Below are 22586 nucleotides of genomic sequence, written 5' to 3'. Positions count from 1 at the left end.
CATACATGTCAAGCAGAGCACCTCTTTGGCCATCTTCAAAAGTAACCTTGACGATTGGATGGGAGAAAGGAAATTCACCCCAGGGATCACGTCAGTTGCCCTGTTAGACAGGGGTCCAGGAAATAAATAATGTGGGAAGAAATAGCCAGGGAGTTGTTATGGCTAGGCTTGTATAGGCCCTATGGCCGATAGCCTAGTACCAACCTATGAACCTATGAACCTATAAGTGAGTTTGTCATTATAATGCCTCACCTAGAGGAAGAAACATTTCTGATTTTTAGGATTGGGACAGACCAGGAATTGTTGACTTAAAACAAGTCAGTGGACTAGGCTCAGAGATCAATGGTGGCTCCACTTCCTGCTTATTTGCATGGATGAGATTACTTAACATTAATGTAAATGGAATTAATTCCCCTGTCAAGTTAGCCTGGTTATGCACATGGGATTTTTTACATTTACAAGATCCACTGGCATTACAGGAGACTCCTTTTTTCACACAATGAGCTGATTAAATTAATTTTGTGGAGCTATGATATGGTTATCTTTACAGCTTATCCATCAGTGAAGGTATTGTTATACTGATAAGTAAAGACTGTGCTCAAATAATCGCTATACTGATAAAGAAAGGCTGTGCTCAAATTCAGGTTTTAAATAGCTTTTTTCTTTCAGGGAGTGAGATTGCAGGGTTGTTCTACAAAGGAGAAACAGAATATTAATCATGGTATTGGTTAACTTCCATCCAGCAGCCAGAATTCGGTCAATTAAACATATCCAATGTTACATACAGGATAAAATCAGGGGTTCCTTACTTCTAGCTTGTTAGTTTAATTGTGTCACACATTCAATGGATACATCCTTGATACATTCCTTTTTTCCTGTCACCTTCAGCCAAATTTCCAAAGACCTGGACAAATTGCAAAGAGCGAAGTGTGGAATCACTTTCTCCAAGAGTGTAGCCCACATCAGATGAGTGAGTATAAAAATAAAGAGAAAAACACTCTTCAACTGCCTGGTTAGTGGGACAAGGGGGTCTTGTCTTCTAGAAAGAGGTCTTCTGAAGGTGTAGTCCTAATAAGGACTGTTGTTAAAGCTCTGGAAAGGACTACTGAGATGGTATTGGAAGTGAAGCACTCATAAGGGCTGGTGTAGTCCTTAGAAGGGCTGTTGGTGCTGTCTTTAGATGGTGAAGGTCCAATTTATACCTGGATGGGCCTGATTGACCCATTAGTATGGCTCTTCTAAGGACTGTTGAATAAGTCCTGCAAAAGGACTATTGAGATGGTATTGAGATGGTACTGATATTGATATAGGAGCCCTCAAAAGGGCTTGTTTCAGGACAGTGCAAGTCTGAATTGTCCCTAGGTGGACCTGTAAGGCCCCTATTGAAAGAAGGCTCTAGGAGTCCTGAAAAGGACTGTGTAGCCCTGAGACAAGGTCAGAAATAGCCCTGAAAAGGGCTATTTAGTTCTCATAATAAGGGGTAAGGATGTGCTCTGAAAAGGGCATTTGGTTCGTCCTTGATAAAATAAGTCCTAAAAAGGACTTTTGTGAACCTTCATATATCAAATAGTCAGCCGTGAAAAGGACTTATGGCAATCACCTCCTATAGTGAGCAAGGCTCAGTGATCAGGATCTTATATCCCACAGAGAAAATTTAACAGTCCAAGGTGTACCCAAACTAGTGGCTATTCAGGCCATAAAAGACAATAACAAAAGCATAAACACAAACTTAAACATAAACCACACAGACAACATGCAAACAGGTCAAAACAGTGCACAAGAGATACTAGAAATAAGACACTGGATCGAAGTTAGATCAGTCTGAAGTCCCCTCGGGAGAAGCTAAAAGAGAAGAAAAATGCCAGTGCAATAGACAGTATGACAGTGATAAAGAAAAATAACAAATGGTCTGAGGAAATGGGGCTGTGTGTGTGGGTTGAAGGCCCATTGGGTAGAAGATGCTCTGGTGGGGTTGAGGGTGTAGAAAGCGTCTGGGATGGCTGGGTGGTGGAGTTTGTGCAGGAAAAATGTTAGAATGGTGAGAGGCCAGTACTAAGGAATAAAATGTGCCTAACAGTAAGGTAGAAGTCACCAGTGATGGAAGAACTTGGATGGAGGAGTGCTTAGCATAAGGGCCACGTGGCGAGAAAGGAAATATGCCACCTGAGTCCTAGCTAGAAAGCTGGAGATAGGGAGAAAACTAAAAGATGAAAAGTTCGTGGATGTGGGGAAAAAAGAAAGAAAACGAGAGAAAAAAGGGAGATAGAAAAAGCCAAAGCAAAAAGAGGCCTAGGCTGCAAGGAATCAAGGGGTGTGCATGGGAGAAGGGAATTACATGTCAGAATACCTCAGGACAGGGTCCAGGGTATGGAGATGGCCGGTGCAGTTAGTATGGAACTAAAGCTAGTGTGGTGGAGTGGTGTGGTTGGAGATGGGGTCATTATAATTAAATAAATTACAATGCATTAAAATTAAAAATTAAATTAAAAATCAGATAACCATCCTTTATAAATAAAAATCTAAAAAATCAGTGAATGAAATGTGAGCGATTGTTAGACCAAGGCGGAGATGTGCCAGTCAGCAGGGCCACATAGTGAGCAGGGAAAACAACACCAGTAGAGTCCAAACTAGAGAACTGGAAACTATAAGGAGGCAAAGAGAAGAAAGTGAGACTTAAAAATGCAGAAGAAACTATAACGTGTGAATGTGTAGAAGTAACTTGAAAATAAACTTGAAAATAAACTTGAGACTAAAACCACCAAAACCATGGTCCTCTAGGTTGCTGGGTTACTTGAAGGGAATGAAACAACGCCACTTGGGATGTTAAGTTGGATGTTGGAAGTAAGATAAATGAAAATGTAATAGGGTTCAGAGGAAGGGGTAGTCCCTCGCTGAGTTGGAGTTAGACTTACAGAGGAACAGTCATGGTAACCATTTGTAAAGAGTGGGAAGGGAAGGGTTAGGGAGAGGGGGTCAGAAATGCAGGGTTCTGGCCTGAGGAATGGGAGTGAGACTAGAGAAGATGAGGAATGAACTGAGTACTCGTCAAACTAAAGTTAAGTGTAAGGACCCAGAGGGGCTCGCTACCATCATCACAATATATGTAACTGTGTGGCCGTGGAATTAAATAAATGAAATTGAAATAGATTAAAACAAATTTAAAAATAATTTAAAATCTAGTAATGACTATAGGAGAAGTAGGGGAAAACCGTGGACTGAAAGATAACTCTCCCCCAGGTACAATAACTAAACTGTGATATACCATGAATACTAGTCTTTAGAATTAAACAATTGCTCTATAAAAAAATGAATGAAAACTAGAAAGACATAATGAAAACCAATCAACAAAATAGAATAAAATAACATAAATGGAAATAAAATGAGCTGTGAACTGGGATGAAATGAATCATTGTCAAGATTAAAAACAAGTAAGATGAAGCAAAAAATAATAATATATAACATATAAAATGAAAATAATAAGAATAAATAAAAAAATAAAAAAAAAATAAAAAAATATAAAATAAAATAAGATAAAATACAAAACACAAATAAAATAAATTAAATTTAAATCAAAATAAAATAAAAATAATAATAATAAAAATAAATATAAAAATAAAAATAATAAAAATAAATATAAATATAATATAAAAATAAATAAAAATCAAATCACAATCACATAAGACAAAATCAGTTACAAATGCAATTCAAATAATATAAGAATCAAAATCAGAATCTGAGTCAGAAACACAAACAAAAGAACAAAAATCAATGCTGTAAATAGGGTGGCTTACCCGAACATAAGTCTATTTTTAGCCATAGTAGGCATGGTTCAATTTCCTGAGGTTAAGTACAGGGAAAATGGATTCTGCAATGTTCAGTCCTGAGGATTTTCTAGCTGATAGTTCAGTCTGCCAGGTAAGCTACTTAGTTGCAAGATGGGAGTTGTAGTCTTCTGAAAAGGTCTCCTTCTTGAGATGCTCCAACACATGAAAACGAAACAATTGGTGGCCCGGCTTTTTCTTAGCATGAACTGCCAGGGGGCTGGTGGTATTGGAGTGTCAAATGTTGAATAAATGTTTTTGCTATCCTAGTTTTTAGCATGTTGATAGTCTTCCCCACATAGAATGCATCATATTTTGAGCATTGGACCCTGTATACGACCCCTTCAGTGGTGCAACAGCCTTGAGCTTTTGCTTTGTAGGTCTTTTTGTTGTTGGGGCAGTAGAACTGGTCTTTTTTACTAATAAACCGGCAGTAGTGACATGGGGGATCACTACATGAAAAGGTGCCCTCTGAGGTGTTTATCACCGGGTTGGACCTTTCAAGGTAGTCCCTGATGCTGGGGCATTTTTTGATGGTGAATTTTGGGGTCTCTGGAAAAACATGCCCAAAGAACCTATTACCCCTGATAATCAGCCAGTTGCTCTTGATGATGCTCTGGATTTCTTTGTAGTCTGTGGAGAACTGGAGTATGCAGTTTAGTTTGTGTTCATCATTGTTTGTTCTTCTGTTCCTGGCACTCTGGTGTATTCTAAAGTCATTGTTTTCTCTGTGTTTGATGATAGGGTCCAGGATCTGGTGGAGGAGTCTCTCCGAGTATCCTCTGGCAAGGAAGTCCCTTTGCAGTTAATGTATATTGTGTAGGAAGTTGTCGAGTTCCTTCATCACTCTGGCCACCCTTAGTCCTTGTGACTTGACAACATTCTTTTTTAGTCTCGGGGGTGCATGCTCTTCACATGTAAGAGAAAATTCACCTTCGCTGGTTTCCTGTAGAGGTCTGGTCAATAACTCCATTGGTAATGTCTTTAGCCAGCATCAGGTCTAGGAATTCCACTTTTTCTGTACTGATTTTGGAAGTAAACCTCAGGAAGTTTTTGGTGGAGTTGATGTAATCCAAGTAATTGCTCAGACCCTCCTAACTACCATTCAAGACTAGGAAGATATCGTCTATGAAACAATAATAACAGGCCATATCACTAAAGAAAGGTTGCAGATGAAGTCTGCTTCCCACTTTCTCAGTGCAGTATTTTCCAGACTTGGAGCCATCACGACCCCCATAGTTATACCCATGGTCTGTCTATATATGCTATTGCTGAATCTGAAACATTGTTCTTAAGTACTAAGGAGAGCAGTTTGCTGAATTTCTCAGTCTCCCCAGGTAATGCGGTGTAGTCTATATTGTAGGCTTTGATATTAGCTGTGATACAGTAAACATGGGGAGGGCTGAGTATAGAGCCTCCACATCGATAGTAACTAGGATTGAGCGTTATTTTCAGGGTGATATCTTTGATCTTGGACAAGAAATCCATGGAATCCAGGAAGAATGAGTGGTTGTTAGATGCCAGAGGTTTGAGGGTAAAATACATTGGTTCTGTGATAGAGCCCCCGCTCGCTATGACCGGTCTATAAGGGAGGTCCTGTAGAGTTTTGTGCGGTTTGAGGATTCTGAAAACTGGGGCATTTTTTGGAATTTTACCTTCAAGAACTCATTGATGTTATTACTTATGAGTCCCTTCTCATAGAGTTTGTCCAACATATTGTCCAGTTCATCACAGGCAGTTTTAACTTGACTAATGTCACTGGGTTCATTATAGTTCTGATTCTGTAACATAGTGGTGATCTTGGAGTTGTAACTCATATCAGTGACTAGAATGCCTCCTCCTTTGTCGGCTTTCATGACCCTCCTACTGTAATCCTGGCTGAGATTCCTGAGGGCTTTCATCTCTGCTTTCAAGATGTTAGAGTTTCTTTCTAGGGGGTCTTTTTAAGAGTTTTCTAATGTCCATTTCACATTTGTTCTGGAAAGCTGAGATCACCTGGTTCGGAGGGGGCAAAAGTTAATGAGTTTCTTCCATGATGTTTTTCTAAACACATGGCTGTCCAGTTTGTTCTTGTCCTTACCATTTTGATGGAAAAACAGTTTGAGCTGCAGTTTGTGAGTGTAGAGCCTTAAATAAATAATGGTCTGTGTTACACTAGCTCTAATTTTGAGGATGAATGTAAGTCCCCTTTGCAGTACTTTCTGTTCATTCTCAGTTAATTGTTTTGGGAGTGACTCCACACTTCTGGTGGTTTATTTTGTAGTTTTTTTTTATCCCTGGTTTGTTGTGTTCACTGTTTGACAAAGGTGGTTCAGGTCCCTTATGCCCCTCCAAGTTTTGTCTTTTTTCTCTTGTAATGGTACAGGTGAAGACAGCCTGGGTGGGCGGTAATTCTCTTAAGTATGGGAGCCTGGGGGTACGGCGGTCAGGGTTCTCATCATTGTAATGTTGTTCTGTTCTTTTGGTGTCCTTGTAGTGCCCATTTGGTTGGTTCTGTGGGTTGGGGTCTAGTTGGTTGTGTTGGGGCTGGTGGTCTTCTGACTGACTTTGGAACTGTTTGGTGAGCTTAGTTGTTGAACTTGGTTCATCATTGTTGAGGAGATCTTCTGTCCCCCTGTTTTGTGTGCAGTCCACTCTCCATGTGTGCTGGTGGCAGGGTCAAGGTCTGATGTTGTTTCCGTCTCCCTTGGTGTTCTGCCTCCTGGAAAATCCTGGTGTAGTTTGTTTTTTGGCCCTTTTGGGGTTTTTGTCTCTTGTTTTTAAGTCTCTCACAAGGTTTTTTTGTTTTTTTGTTTTTTATCTTCTCCTTGAAAATGGTTAGTCTGTTGATGATGCCACCAAAAGTTTTTTTGTATCTGTAGAGTCAGGGCAAAGATTCTCTAGTTCCCTAATGTTGGTCATCATGATGTTGTTTTTGCTCAAGGTTGTGCCCCAGTAAAAGATCGGTGAGTTTGAAGCTTGTGTCCTCCAATGTGGATGTCCAAGCTTCCTGGAGTTGTTGTGTCCTGTTCCTGACTATTGGTTTCTTGTGCAACAAGAAACCTTTTGGGATCACCTTGAGGTTCTTGCATTGTGTGAGGTAAAAGTTTTCCCATTTCAGGCAAATAAAGTATTTTAGTTCTTCTTCTAATAGGTGCACAATCTCATTCTAATCTCTTTGGACCAGGTGGTTGTCCGGTGTTGTTTCTTTCTGGGAGTTGCTGTCGAGCTCCGGTATTCTAGCCACTTTCCTGAACCAGACGTCTTCCATAGTGGTGTTGGGGGAAGCGATTCTCCGGCTGGGGAACCCTGTGGGTTCTCCAGTATAAAAATTGCAAAGAGCAAAGTATGAAATCACTTTCTCTAAGAGTGTAGCCAATTCAATATGAGTGGGTATAAAAACAAAGGGAAAAACACACTTCGATTGCCTTGTTAGTGGGACAAGTGGGTCTTGTCTTCTGAAAAGAGCTCTTCTGAAGGTGTAGTCCTATTAAGGACTGTTGTTAAAGCCCTAAAAAGGACTAATGAAATGGTATTGGATGTGGAGCCTCATAAGGGCTGGTGTAGTCCTGAGAAGGACTATTGGTGCTGTCTTTAGATGGTTAAGGCCCAATTTATACCTGGATGAGCCTGATTGACCCATTGGTGTGGCTCTTCTAAGGACTGTTGAATAAGTCCTGCAAAAGGACTATTGAGATGGTACTGAGATGTTACTGATATTGATATAGGAGCCCTCAAAAGGGCCAGTGTAGTCCTGAGAAGGTCTGTTTGGCATTGTATGGTACTGATATCTATATAGGAGCCCTTGGTACTGATATCGATATAGGAGCCCTTAAGGTAGAATAAGTACGATGGTGATTTCTCGCCACTTGTTCCCTTTAGACACATCCCTGATGAAGGTTACATGAAAGTACTGGATCTCCACTCAGAGATTTCACCAGCTGATCTTCACAAACTAATTGGTTCTACATGTCTGTGTCTGTCACTGCTAACCCTATGCTCAATAAGGTTTTTATACTGTTTTTTTTTTGTGAGTTTTAATTTTTATTGTTTTATATGTATGTTTGTTGTAAATTTTGGTATGTTTTTGTGACGCTATCTTGGGAACCCACCTGAAGTTTTAGAAACGAAAAACCTTAATGTCTCAAAATAACCTTGGAAAAAAGAACGTATTTTACACTTGGTGAAATTATTATGTTTGTGGCTGCTACACAGAGGTATGACATCACAAATGTATCAAACACAGGATATCCAATCACTCCAAAATGGGGAGGAAGAATAAAGGCAATGCCCCCCAACACTCCCTCACTGGTTGATTGATTAGCCTTCTATAACACAACCCACAAGTTTGTGTATATAGGCATACAGCAAAACACTGCAAAATCACTTTGAATAGTGCTTGGAGTGTGGCTTCAATCAATTTTTTGTACTGTGCAGGACTGGAATAAATAAAGGACTTCAGATTGACCTAACTTTGATCCAGTGTCTTATTTCCAGCATCTCTCATGCACTGCTTTGACCTGTTTGCATGTTGTCTGTGTGGTTTATGTTTAAGTTTGTATTTGTGCTTTTGTTATTGTCGTTTATGGCCTGAGTAGCCACTAGTTTGGGCACACCTTGGACTGTTAATTTTTTCTCTGAGATATAAGATCCTGATCACTCAGCCTTGCTCACTATAGGAGATGATTGCCATAAGTCCTTTTCAAGGCTGTCTATTTGATATATAATGGCTCACAAAACTTCTTTTTAGGACTTGTTTGTCAAGGAAGAACCAAATGCCCTTTTCAAGGCACATACTTACCCTTTATTATCAAGACTAAATAGCCCTTTTCAGAGCTCATCAACAGCCCTTTTCAGGGCTATTTCTGACCTAGCCTCAGGGCTAAGCAGTCCTTTTCAGGACTCCTAGATGCTTCTTTCAATAGGGGCCTTACAGGTCCACCCAGGGACAACTCGGATTGCACAGTCCTGAAATAACACCAAACAGTCCTTCTCAGAACTACAACAGCCCTTTTGAGGGCTCCTATATCAATATAAGTATCATCTCAATACTATATCAATAGTCCTTTAGCAGGACTCATTCAACAGTCCTTAGAAGAGCCATACTAATGGGTCAGTCAAGCCCATCCAGGTATAAATTGGACCTTCACCATCTAAAGACAGCACCAACAGTCCTTCTCAAGACTACACCAGCCCTTATGAGGGCTCCACTTCCAATACCATCTCAATAGTCCTTTGCATGGCTTTAACACCAGTCCTTATTAGGACTACACCTTCAGAAGAGCTCTTTCCAGAAGACAAGAGCCACTTGTCTCACTAACCAGGCAATCAAAAAAAGATCTGGACAAAGGAAATGCTGCTGGTAGACTTCAGTGCAGATATAAACTCTTGATCTAGGAATTTTATCTACCATTTACCAAGATTAGATACATTCTCTAGAATAGATAGAATAAATATTGGCTCTACCTTACTATACCCTTGTTGAACCTATAAAGTTGTTCCATGTCTGCACTAGGGCCATGATGGTTTTGAGTGTACATTTTTCAGCTGGAACCAACTTCAGTTTAAAACATGGAGACTCCTTCCTTGTTCTACTAGATGCCAAGATTTTTCTAACTATTTGTTGGAAATAACACAGGCGTTCACAGATGTTCATGCTGGAAGAACATACTCTCTGCATTTAGTGTGGGATGCCTTCAATGGGTTACTACTTTCTAAACTGCTGTCTTGGACCAATAGTTTATGGAAAAATTGGAAATCTGAGTTATGTTATGTAGGAGCAATATTGTCATGGATTGGGCAAAAGACCATCCTATACATTGCAGTCTTCTCATGCAACCCTAGGAAACATTAAGGCAAAAATTCAAGATATCAAAAAAATAAATAAATAAAACAAGCAAACATAAAAAAATACCCAGATGGCAATAGATAAATATTGTCTACAATACTAAGAAGTTACCCTCCTGCTTTATACTAAATTGGCAAGGAAATATAAGATAAATGTTAAATAGGTTATTCTCTTAACATCTGAAAAGGTGGATACAGTGTCAGTCCTGCCTCAGGTGAAACTATCGTTACTCAGTTCCATAGTCATTATCAAGAAGTCTACAGTGATGTAGATACAGTGGTCGCTGAACTTTACTTTCTTCAGTTTTCTAGCTTAACACAACAGCAAGCATAGACCATGTCAAATCTTTTACCAAGCAGAAAGATCTTATAATCTTGAAGTGGTTGAAGACAAATAAGGTACCCCAAAGTGATGGGCTACCTTCCAAAGTTTACAAACTGCTTTGATCTCAGATGACACTCTCATATGGAATGCTAGTTTCCTAGCAGAGTCTGGATTGATTGTCCCACTTTCATGGAAACCATCATTCCTTTTTCTATTGCTAAAGCCAGGCAAGGTCCCATCATTACCTTCCAACTATATGCCAGTCTTTTTTGCTTAATGTCATTAGCAAAACATGCATGGGCATATGGACAGCATGCCTATCATCTTTGTTGTCTAACTTGATATACTTAGACCAAACAAGTTTTATTACTGGCAGAAGCTTCTAGCATAATTCAATAATGGCCATGCAATGGCTTGAGAAGGGGAATCATCTTGCTGTACCATGACCCATGCCTTCTGTTGATGCTGAGAAAGAATTTAATAATATTAGGTGGTCATACCTATTTTGAGTCTTAACAGCCTTTGGCTTTCTCCGCCCTTTGTAAATATACTGTTGGCCTTATACTAGGGCTCATTAGCAGCCATTCATATAGAACCCTGTATATCAATATTTCTGTAAATTACCATGAGAGTTAGACAAGGCTGCCCCCTTGCCCCCCTCCATTGTTCATTTTAGCAATTGGTTCATCGGGAGGTGTTAAATCCAGAAGGAAAATTGAATACTCTTGATTTTACCCATAGTGGGGTAACACAATGTGCAGATGCGCTTTTAGTTTTTATGGCAAATTCACAAAAAAATCCTCTCACTTAGCTGAAATATTTTTCACCAAATGGTAGCATGTCTGAAGGTATAAAGTGAATACCATTAAGTCTATATAGATCACATACAATATCTGCTATAGGGGATTAAAGGTACATATAATTTTACCTACAATTCTCCTTTTAAATTTCTTGGTATTACACTGACTTCCACTTCAAAGGGAAATAAAACAGTTTAACTCTCAAAGTATCCATAGAACAAAAGAACAGTATATACAGGAGTAGATGAAGTAGTGTGTCCCATTTCGGATTGTTTCTTTTAATTAAAATGATCATATATCACGTCGTTTTTATTTCTTAACAAGGATTTCTTATATGCAAAAATGTGATAAGATGATTTGAATATTTTTACAGTCTCACTCTTCCCAAAGAAGAGTTGCTAGAGACCATTATGTCCTTCAATCAAATTGTGGTGTACACATACCCAGTCTAGTACTCTCATACTAAGCAGCTGCCCTAAGAATAAGCAGTGATCTATATAAAGTAGATGAGACATCACCTTTTGTCATGTCATTGTTAGATCATGTATAGTTACATCCGCAACTGCCATCACCTTCTTACATGGCTAGTCTGAAATATGCAAAACAGCATGTCATTAAGTGCTATTAGGACATGATATCATGCCAAACTTCCCACATTCAAGGCTGTTCATTACCTCAACAATATTTATAGGGTCATATGCTCTGTACTCATCCACCTTGAGTCCTCTGGCACTTTGGGTCCATGATATTTCCTTTTAGTACTCATCCACAATTAGAGTTGCAATGGCAACTATTTTCATTGCAGGGCTGATGGCAGAATGGATTCATTTTTATGTTTGAATTATGATAATCCAAAGGAGCAGGGCTAAATGCATGAGATTAAACACTCAACAAGCAAATAAAAGCAACAAGTCACCCCACTGAATTTCAAACTCCAAACACTTTATTCACAATCTACAAAAACACAAAGCTTTCAGTATCAACCCTTCTTCAGTGGATACATAATTAAATAGTATGCAGCCATCTAATTTATACACATCACATGATTACACTAATCCAATCATTTCATATTCCCTTCATAAATAAAATGTGTAAGTGCTAATCTTTGTGTTTTAGTAGCTTGTGAATAAAGTGCTCTGAGTTTGAGATCCAGTGTGACAGCTTGTTACTTTTCAACTATACTGCGGTTCCACACCTATGGCATTTTGTGAGCTTATGGCTGAACATGGTCTTACCAAGTAACAATAACATTTATTATTATCAACTCCTTCCCCTGTTTAGGTCTACTGTTAAATCACAGAGGAGTAAATGGGCTACTGACTCAACATTTACACAATATTTTATTAGCAAGTTTAGCCAGCTTTATAATGAGGACATAACGGTGACTACTTTCACTGCCATTGTAAGCAATATGTTATTATAATACAATCGAATAAAGCAGCCTGACCTATTCAAATGAAACAGGTTTGAGATCACTGTCATGCAGGAGGCATCCCTCCTTTTAATAATTCATATAAAATCTGCCTCCACACCTAAGTGGAAGATGTTTGTCTGGAATTGTTTTCATAAACCTTTTCTAACCTGAAACCTAGTTGTAGCTCGATATGCTAGCACCGTGATTAAAAACCTACAAAACTATATATCTATATGTATATATATATATATATATATATATATATATATATATATATATATATATAAAGAGAGAGAGATGTGTTTATATAATTTGCCCACCTTATCATGAAGGGATTCTCATCTAGATCAAGGGAGGTCATAGTCTCCCTATACTCATCACTCATCAGACCAATGATTGAGTACAATGCCCCATTCGGAATGTATCTGACGCGACACTTGCAGCAGCTGGAGAGGCCACAAAAGTTCCTCACCAAAAGGATAAAGGGACTCAAACATCTGTCCTATGCTGCCCGACTGAAAGAACTCCAGCTCTATTCAGTCGCTTACCGCTTGCTCAGAGGTGACCTTTGCCTAACATACAAGGCCATGTCAAACCCAGATTTGATGAATATGCTTCACCTCAAAAAATCTAGATCCGTCAGAGCCACAAGGGCGGGAGACTTAAACCTCGACACGGCTATTAATAGGACGTGCTGGAGGGATAGATTCATCACCCAAAGACTCCCTATGCTGTGGAATAAAATCCCGGTATATGTGAGGCAGAGCACCTCGCTGGCCTTGTTCAAGAGAAATCTTGACCAATGGATGGGAGATCGCAGATATACCCCAGGGATTACCTCAGTGTCACTGCTCGACAGAGGCACAGCAAAATAATGGGTATAGTTCCCCATACTAAAGGGGTGGCGTAAGCCACAAAACTATGGGCTAGGCTTGTAAATGCCCTTGGGCAGATAGCCTAGTATGAACCTATGAACCTATGAACCTATGAGAATCCCCCTTTCTACAGTAGTTTTGAACTATTTCTGAGATGAGGATGAAACTATTTATCCTACTGAGGAAAGAGAAACATTTAGTCATATATGCGGTATCTCATGAGTTTAAAGTTCCACTCACCATACTTCATATAATGGGGTGAATTCATAAAGGTGCTGTGATGTGTATTCCTTCATGTACATGTTGTGGTAAACTGCCTCCAGATATGGCCCTAACATGGTGCTGCATGATGTTCTAGCACAAAGACATGTAGCACCACATAGGGCTGGCTCAGTGGCCATGCTGAATGCTAATGAGGCAGTCCAAGCGAGAGGCATATGTTAATTAGCTATGTTCTCTCTCCCCTGGAATTGTCACCATGAAGGCATGTACACCATGAGTGTTTCTAGAAATCATTCAGCCATGTAATTCATCATGGCTGGCTCCACCACATAGCAGTGGTTGGCTGTGTTTATCTATCATTCACAAAAGTAGTACAGGGATTGGAGGGTGGGGGAGCTACTAGACATCAGGGAAACTACAATTGTGGCATAACAGCACCTACAGCAGTGTGGAGATCATGAGTGGAAAGAAACACTAGGCCACAGTGAAACTTAAAGTTTGCCATAATGGCGCTTACAGTAGTATGTGGATTGAGGGTGAGGGAAATACTTGTCACCAAAGAAGTTGTGCCATAATGGCACTTACCACAGTTTTTAGATAAGGAGGGTGGGGGTAGACACTAGCCAACAGAGTGTACTCTAAATGCTTGGGCCTTAATGGCACTTTAATTACTATGGGAGTCAGGGATGGTGAACCTACTAGACAGAGGGAGGGCAGACATGTCAGGGACAGGTTTGGTGATTGTAGTGTGTGTGTGTGTGTGTGTGTGTGTGTGTGTGTGTGTGTGTGTGTGTGTGTGTGTGTGTGTGTGTGTGTGTGTGTGTGTTTGAATGTGTTCTTGCATGTGTGGTACAGTGACTGGGAGGATGCCATTTCAACACAAGCAGCAGTTAACTACAAATCAGATCTGTACATCATGGTAGTAACTGTGATTCAGAGATATGTAATTGAGCTGATATTGAGGTCTTTCTACATTACAGCTACATATATCTCAACTATCCAGATTTTTGCCTCATATTTTTGATCTGTTCCTCAAAAAAATTGTGGTTTTCAGGAAAATTGTTGAGGAGGGAAATTACTAAATAATGACTGACATTTGAGTTTTAGACTTCCTGACCTTCATAAACTGTACACTAAAACAAAACCTGCTGTTCTAGCAACTTTCTAAGTTTATAAAGGCAGTGTTTAAAATCTGTACCAATTTTGGGCCTTTGTCCCTACATAATTTTTGGCTTTGTCCAGATTTCTTGTGCTAAGAGGTTGAGATGTATGTACAGTTAACATGTCTCTAAATTCATGTGAGCAGTACCTTTTTAGAATGAGCCATAGTGCTTGGGCTAGGCCCTTTCATGACTCCATGGGAATGCTTTTAGTAGCTGCAAAATATCCCAACAAACTTCAAAACCAAATACCTTGTGCTTCTAAAGTATAGCCAAACAGTCCACTTGTGTGTGCTTTTGCTGTGCTGATGAGATTCTAAGAAGGCCAAAACATGCACGTATGACCTTCTTACGCTTGGGTTTTGATGTTAGTTGGGATATTCTGCAAATAAATTAATTGCTATGGACATCAGATGAGATTAAACACAGTATATTTCTAAGGTATAGCCAAACAATCCACTTATGTTGTGTTGATGAGGTCATAAGAAGGTTGAAACATACAGATCCACAGCTAGTGAGTCTGGATTTATTGGCCTGACTGTATCCATAATGATTTAAAAAGAAAAAGTAAAAAAAACTCATGGACATTCAGAAGCAGTATAGCTGAAACAATTGATGTCCTTAGGGAGTTATTTACATATATCCCATGTGCCTCTATTACAGGAGGTTTAAGGTATCACACAGTGAAAACTCTAGCTTGGCTAGGTTTTTCTTGCAGTTTTCACTAATAAGTTTGTCTGTGTGACTGTATTACTCTTTTGTCCCAGAACTGGAGCATATTTAGAGCCTCAAGCATTTTTTTATTTCATCCTGTATGCTTTTAAAAAAGTTTTATAGGCTACACAAGATCTTCCAGCACACTGAAGATATTTTTTCTTACCTCAGAGAAGGTATCGTACTGGATTTTCACCAACTTCTGTTTTTAACACATGGGTAGTTACTGTCATAAGGAATTTATGAGTTAAAGAAAGTTACACTATGGTCCCAAACCAAAGCAAAACTTTTTTTTCTAATCAGTTTTACTTAATGTGAAACCCAAGATGTTACTCCATCACAAGAAAAAGAGTGTGTGAATGGCAAGATGGGAGACAGATCTAATATATCTCAAAAATCCATTTAACCTATTTAGAGTAACAGACAACAATATGCATATGTCGATCAGGGGTCTGGACTAACTATGCCAACAGTCTGAAAATGGAGAACTAAAAATGTGCTCTGTCCTCTAAGTCCACAACACTATGCTGGCATAGATGGGGTAGAATGCCATTCCCACTGCCACTTGTTTGTAAATTTCTCCTTGAAATGAAAAACAGATAAATATCTTACAGCACTATTTCCATAGGACTATGTATCAGCCTAATGTCTGTATTAGATTGTAATTTAAAATAAAGTAATGCGTCCTTGAATAACTTGATGCCTTCATTGTGAGGTATAGTTGAACATAAATCCATGTCTATGGTGACAGAAAACAAGTCTTCCCTGAACTATTCCTGATTAATATTAACGGTCCATAAGAAATCTTAGAAATCTCTTAGGAAATAAGTGTGTTTTGTGGTGCAAGTTTTTAATTTTCTGTCAATAAGTACAGCAAAGGGGTAGGTTTTTGAACCTTTGGCTTCCACTATGTGTCACAAAGGAACATCCAAGAAGGACTTATGTGATTCTTGTACAAAAGATATCAAGGAGAATACGGGTCTGACAGTCTGTAAGAATTCATATAGTTCATTGGTAATCTTCTTCTTTCAGCTGTTCCCATTAGGGGTTGCCACAGCAGATCATCTGTTTTCATTTCTTCCTGTCCTCTGCATCTTGCACTGTCACATCACCCATCTGCATGTTCTCTCTCACCACATCCACAAACCTTATCTTAGGCCTGCCTCTTTGGCTTTGTCTCCAAACCATCCATCCTGAGCTGACCCTCTAATATACCGATTCCTAATCCTGTCCATCCTCATCACACCCAATGCAAATCTTAACATCTTTAACTCTGCCACCTCCAGCTCTGACTCTTGTCTTTTTGTCAATACCACTGTCTCCAACCCATATAACATAGCTGATGTTCATCGTGTTACACTGCTGCAGTCATTACACTTGGGTTATCCTGCCGTCAGGCGGTCCCGCAGTCGGCCAGAGTTCCAGAGTCTTGGTCCGGCGTCGGTTGCTGTCGCTTCTTCCCTGATGTCAGTGCGCCAGGGGTATATAACATGCATCTGATGCCATTTTCTTCAGTCTTTCTTGCCGCGTGGTGCCCGAAGCATAAGCAGTTCGCAAGTGCCGGTCAGCCGACTCCTGAGATTTTCGAAGTCGAATTTCAGATCCGAAGTCTTCAATAAAGCTAAGTACCCCATTGGGGAAACTTTTTTCTTGCCTCAGACTGATGTCAGAAAAAGTTAATAATTGTATTTCTTATGGGAAGCAAATACCTCATAAGGACTTCCACTCTTACTGTATTCCATGCCTAGGCCCTGATCACAACGTCACTAGTTGCCGGTTTTGTGCTAGATTTAACAAACGCACTATAAAAAGATGTTTTGATTTTGCTTTGCACTACTTTGGCCGAAGGTTCAATTATACTATGCCGTCGGATCAACCGACGACCACAATACCGAAAAAAATGCAAGGACAAGGATAAAGACAGGCATCCGAGGTCCAAAACCGATGACTAAACCTCTTCTAGGCCAGTCGCCAGTTCGCAGGTTCTCAGTGAGGCACTTTCACAGCCCCTGACACCTGCTACTTCAGAGCCACAGGCTGCCTCCGACTCCCACGTGGAGACAACTAGGCCTCTGGAAACTCAAGGTATTGGGCCTACGGAAACTAATCCCTCAGATGGGTCTGGAGCTGCTGAGCAGGCATCAGCTTCTGAGGGTGTTTTCAGACCTTTACAACTTACCATTAAAACAACAGCCAAGCCAAAAGTACCATTAAAAACAAAGAAACAAGTACAGCATTCTCCTGGACAGTCCTCCATGCCTAAGAAACAGATGCTCAAAATGGCCGAAGACCTCATTACTCTAATCAGGGGTTCCCATCCCCCTCCTGAGAAAAGGCCTAGGCAGGATACAGACTATGATTCCTCTGATCAGGTTTCCATTTCCTCTGATTCCTCTTCAGACCAGGGATACTCTCTACCCCCCTATGAGGACTCTGATGCTGAAGAATCTATCCCTTCAGCCTCTCCTCCTGAGGATTATTCTATTGGGGAAACGTTACATACCATGAGGGAGCATTTCCAGTGGGAAGTCAGGATTACTCAGAATCCAAGAAAAGGCTCAAGGATTTCCTTTTATTGCCGCAGCACAGGCCCCTGGCTATTCCGCCTGTGCCAGATATTGTGGATGATGTGTTCTCTGAATCCAGCTTATCTCCTGATTCTTTGCCCCCTGCACCAGCCAAGCCAGATAGGTATTATAGAGTCCTTGACTCTCACAAATGTCTCTATAAAAACCCTTCTGCTGATCCAGAAACTATTTCCCAGGGTCCAAAAGGGGTTAAGGCTTCCATTGCAAAAAATCTAGTACCCTCTGACAGGGATTCCAGAGCTTTGGATAGATGGGGGAAGAAAGTATGCACTTCTGCAATTTTAGCAGTAAGAGCTTTAAATTGCCAGTTTCACATGCTTAAGTACCAACAATATTTAATGGCTCAGTTAAAACAGAAAATGTTTGCAAGCTCAGAAGCTCCTGATTGTAAAGAAATGCAGGATTTATTGTATGCAGTTGAACAGGTGGGAAAACATACTCTGCAATGTGGTTTTGATTCTTTAGAGGCCTCTTGTAGAGCCGCAGTTACAGGTTCTGTGATTCGAAGACATGCTTGGTTAAAAGAACAGAATTTACCTGATCATGTTAAAGCAAAATTATTGGATGCTCCTTTACAGCATGATACCTTGTTTGGTGTTAAGGCAGAAGAGGTGTTAAAGTAAATGGAGGATAAAGCTAAATATATGCAAACAGTCAAGGATTTCTTACAGGTACAGCCAGCTCGATTTAGCAGAAATTGGCCAACAAAGAATTGGTCCTTTCCAGTGTCAGACAGGCAACAGAGAGGCAGATACAGATGCCCAAGAGGCAGATCTCAACCCCAAGGCACAGACAACGACAGTGGGGGCACCTCAACCCCAAAAGGAGGTGAGGACAAGTCTCACCCTTACAAGAAACAGTCACAATGACTTTCTCTTTCGTATGCCAAGCACTTCCCTTTTGGAAGCCCCCTTAGGGGGAAAACTAGCACTTTTTTCTCAAAATTGGCAAACAATCACCCAAGACCAATGGGTTCTGAATATTGTGTCTCAAGGTTACAGGTTCCACTTTCATACTTTACCAAGGCTAAAAGGAATGCCAGACCTGCCACAAAATCAATGGGCATTGGCACAAAAACAAATTTCAGCCCTCATGGACATGAGAGCTATTCAAAAAGTAACACAACAGGAACAAGGACAAGGATTTTACTCAAGACTCTTCCTAGTCCCCAGAAAGGACAAGGCCTGGAGGCCCATATTAGACCTTTCAATTCTAAATACTTACCTGGATATTCTGAAATTCAAAATGTTGACATTACAGCAGCTTCTACCCATACTGGACAAGAAGGCTTGGCTTGTTACTCTGGGCCTCAAAGAGGCATACCTGCATGCCCCTATCAGACAAAATTGCAGAAGATACCTCAGATTCAAAGCTGGTACAATTCACTACCAATTATCTGCACTGCCCTTTGGCTTATCTACTGTGCCCAGGGTCTTCACAAAGTGCCTGGCACCAATAATCGCATTTTGCAGACAAAAAGGAATTCAAATATATCCATACCTGGATGACTGCCTCGTTCAAGCAGAGACAAAGGACATTCTTCTACACATCTGGAATTTATAAAAAGGTTGCTAATTTCTCTAGGGTACACAGTAAATGAAAAGAAGTCAAAACTAGTGCTCTCACAACAAATTACATTCCTGGGTGCCAGCTTAAATACAATGGCCCAGATGGCTTACCTCACGCCAGACAAACAAGTTCAACTAACTCAATATTTTCAATTACTGGCAAAAAAGTCCCATCTCCCTGCAAGGAAAATTCTGCAGGCCCTGGGATTCATGGCATCCTGCATACTACTAATACCATATGCAAGACTGCATATGAGGAAATTGCAATGGTACCTAAAAAGTGTTTGGAATCAACACTCTCACAGTTTAGAAGCAGTAATACCAATGATACCCTGCCTACAACAGGAGTTTTGATGGTGGGCACAGGCATGTCACCTAAACAAGGGTCAGCCTTTTACCCTACCCACAGCCAGGCAGACTCTAACAACAGATGCCTCAGATTACACCTGGGGAGCACACATGGCAGGAAAATGCATTCAGGGCAAGTGGACCACAGACCAGATGCATCTTCACATCAATCAAAAAGAGATGTTGGCTGTTCAAAATGCCCTAACAGCTTTCAAGGACCTTCTGCATCCAGGATGATTATTATTAAAGACAGACAACACCACAGTAATGTGGTACATAAACAAGCAAGGGGGCACTCATTCTTATCCCCTATGCAGACAAGCCATGACCTTGTGGAACACAGCTCTAACATATCAAGTACACCTGCAAGCACAATTCCTGCCAGGAAAGAAAAATACTCTGGCAGACGATCTAAGCAGAAATATCATGGACCCTCACAAATGGCAATTGAATCCACAAATCTTCAGCATGGTAACACAAAAATGGGGATGCCCAAACATAGATCTTTTTGCCTCCCCACTGAATTGCCAACTACAAAAATTCTGCACAAGGACTTACCACAAACAAGCATGGACAGTGGATGCTCTTCTGTTCAGCTGGAAAAACCTAAAAGTTTATGCCTTTCCGCCACTGCCTCTCCTTTCAAAGGTACTCCTAAAAGCCAGATAAGAAAAACCACAAATGATCCTGATTGCTCTAGGCTGGCCACGCCAGCACTGGTACCCTATCTTAAGGAACTTAGCTCAAGGCCCACCATGGATTTTGCCTCAAATTCCACACCTTCTGACTCAACAAAACAATCAGATCCTGCACGGTCAACTCAAAACCCTAAACCTGGCTGCATGGAAGATTCAGTAGTCAAACAGGCAACATCTCTCTCTTAAGTGGTTATGGATGTCATTTTGGAGGCCAGGAGGCCTAGCACCAGGAAAGCTTACTCAGAAAAATGGAAGAGATTCTGCACCTGGAACCAGGCTCAAAGCCTTGACCCTCTTGTTCCAAACATACCTCAGATTTTACAATACTTAACTGAGATGCTGGACAGAGGCCTATCCTTCTCATCAATTAAGATCCACACCTCTGCCATTTCAGCACATTACAACATGGATCCTCCTTTATTCTCTCATCCCTTGCTAAAGCAATACCTCAGAGGGGCTAAAAACATAAGACCGCCCCGGAGAGCACCAACACCAACTTGGGACCTCAAGTTCGTTTTGGAAAAACTGACCCTGCCACCTTTTGAGCCAGCCAATACAGCCGATCTAAAATTTTTATCATAGAAAACAGATCTGCTCCTGGCAGTAACTTCAGCATGAAGAGTCAGAGCTACAGGCATTAATGGCAGTGGAACCTTTTATAATTTTTCATCGGGACAGAGTTTCTTTAAGGACAAACCCTACCTTTATGCCAAAGGTGGTATCTAGTGTGGCTCTTAACCAAACCATCCATTTGCCAACTTTCTATTCAAACCCCCAGAATAAAGGGGAGAAACTTCTGCATTCTTTGGACATACACAGGCAGTTATGCTTCTACTTGGACAAAACAAAAGCTTTCAGGAAAACTGAGCAACTGTTTGTAGCATATGCTGCAGGATCACAGGGCAAGGCTATCTCAAAGCAGACTATATCCAAATGGATAGGACACTGTATTCATTACTGCTACACACAGCATGGAAAATCAGTCCCAAATAACATTAGGCCACATTCCACCAGGGCAACAGCCACTTCAACAGCCTTTCTCAGAGGAATACCTACCAAGGAAATTCTGGAGGCTGCAACTTGGAGTTCAGTGCACACCTTTAACAAGCATTACCACCTACCTCTTTACTCTAAATCCAGAGCAGGTTTTGCCACTGCAGTTCTGCAAGGCCTCATAGCCAATCCTAACTCTTTATAGACCAGCCACCCAACCTTAGCTTTGGGATTCTACCCAAGTGTAATGACTGCAGCAGTGTAACACGATGAACATAGTACAGTTTTGTACCTACCATAAATGTAGATGTTCGACTGCTCACACTGCTGCAATCCAGGTTACCCTCCCTCCATCCCCTCTGAACTAGCTGGACTTATCTATACCTTTCTATCCTATACAACCTTTGTGGTGTATTTGCTTGTAACTGAAGGTATTGTTTTTATTTTATATGTATATTTCTCATTAACAATATATATTGCCTTCCTACTTGGGGGCACCTGACATCTGGGGCAAGAAAAACTGAAGAAAATGGCATCGGATGCATCTTATATACCCCTGGCGCTCTGACGTCAGGGAAGAAGCAACAGCAACCGACGCCGGACCAAGACTTTGGAACTCTGGCTGACTGCGGGACCGCCTGATGGCAGGATAACACAAGTGTAATGACTGCAGCAGTGTGAACACTCGAACATCTACATTTATCATAGGTACAAAACTGTACTTTCTCACTACTCTCTTGTAGGCCTTCATTTTCACTCTTACTGGCAACCGTCTGTCACTAATCACTCCTGTCACTCCTCTCCACCCACTCCACCCTGCCTGTACTCTCTTCTTCACCTCGCTTCCACACTCACTATTACTCTGAACTGTTGATCCCAAATATTTAAATTCATTCACCTTCACTAGCTCTACTCCTTGCATCCTCACCATTCCTCTATCCTCTTTCTCATTCACACACATATATTCTGTCTTAGTCCTGCTGACCTTCATTCCTCTCCTCTCTAGAGCATATCTCCACCTCTCCAGGGTCTCTTCAACCTGTTCCCTAGTCTCACTACAGATCACAATGTCATCGGCAAGCATTATAGTCCACAGGGACTCCTGTCTGATCTCATCTGTCAACCTGTCCATCACCACTGCAAATAAGAAAGGGCTAAGAGCTGATCCTTGATGTAATTCCACCTCCACCTTAAATGCATCCGTCATTCTTACTGCAGACTTCACCACAGTCAC

This window comes from Protopterus annectens, chromosome 6.part1 (genome assembly GCF_019279795.1).
Source record: "Protopterus annectens isolate FY-2018-M chromosome 6.part1, PAN1.0, whole genome shotgun sequence".
Lineage (NCBI taxonomy): Eukaryota > Metazoa > Chordata > Ceratodontiformes > Protopteridae > Protopterus > Protopterus annectens.
The sequence above is the reverse complement of the archived record's forward strand: the minus strand, read 5'-3'. Positions refer to the sequence as shown.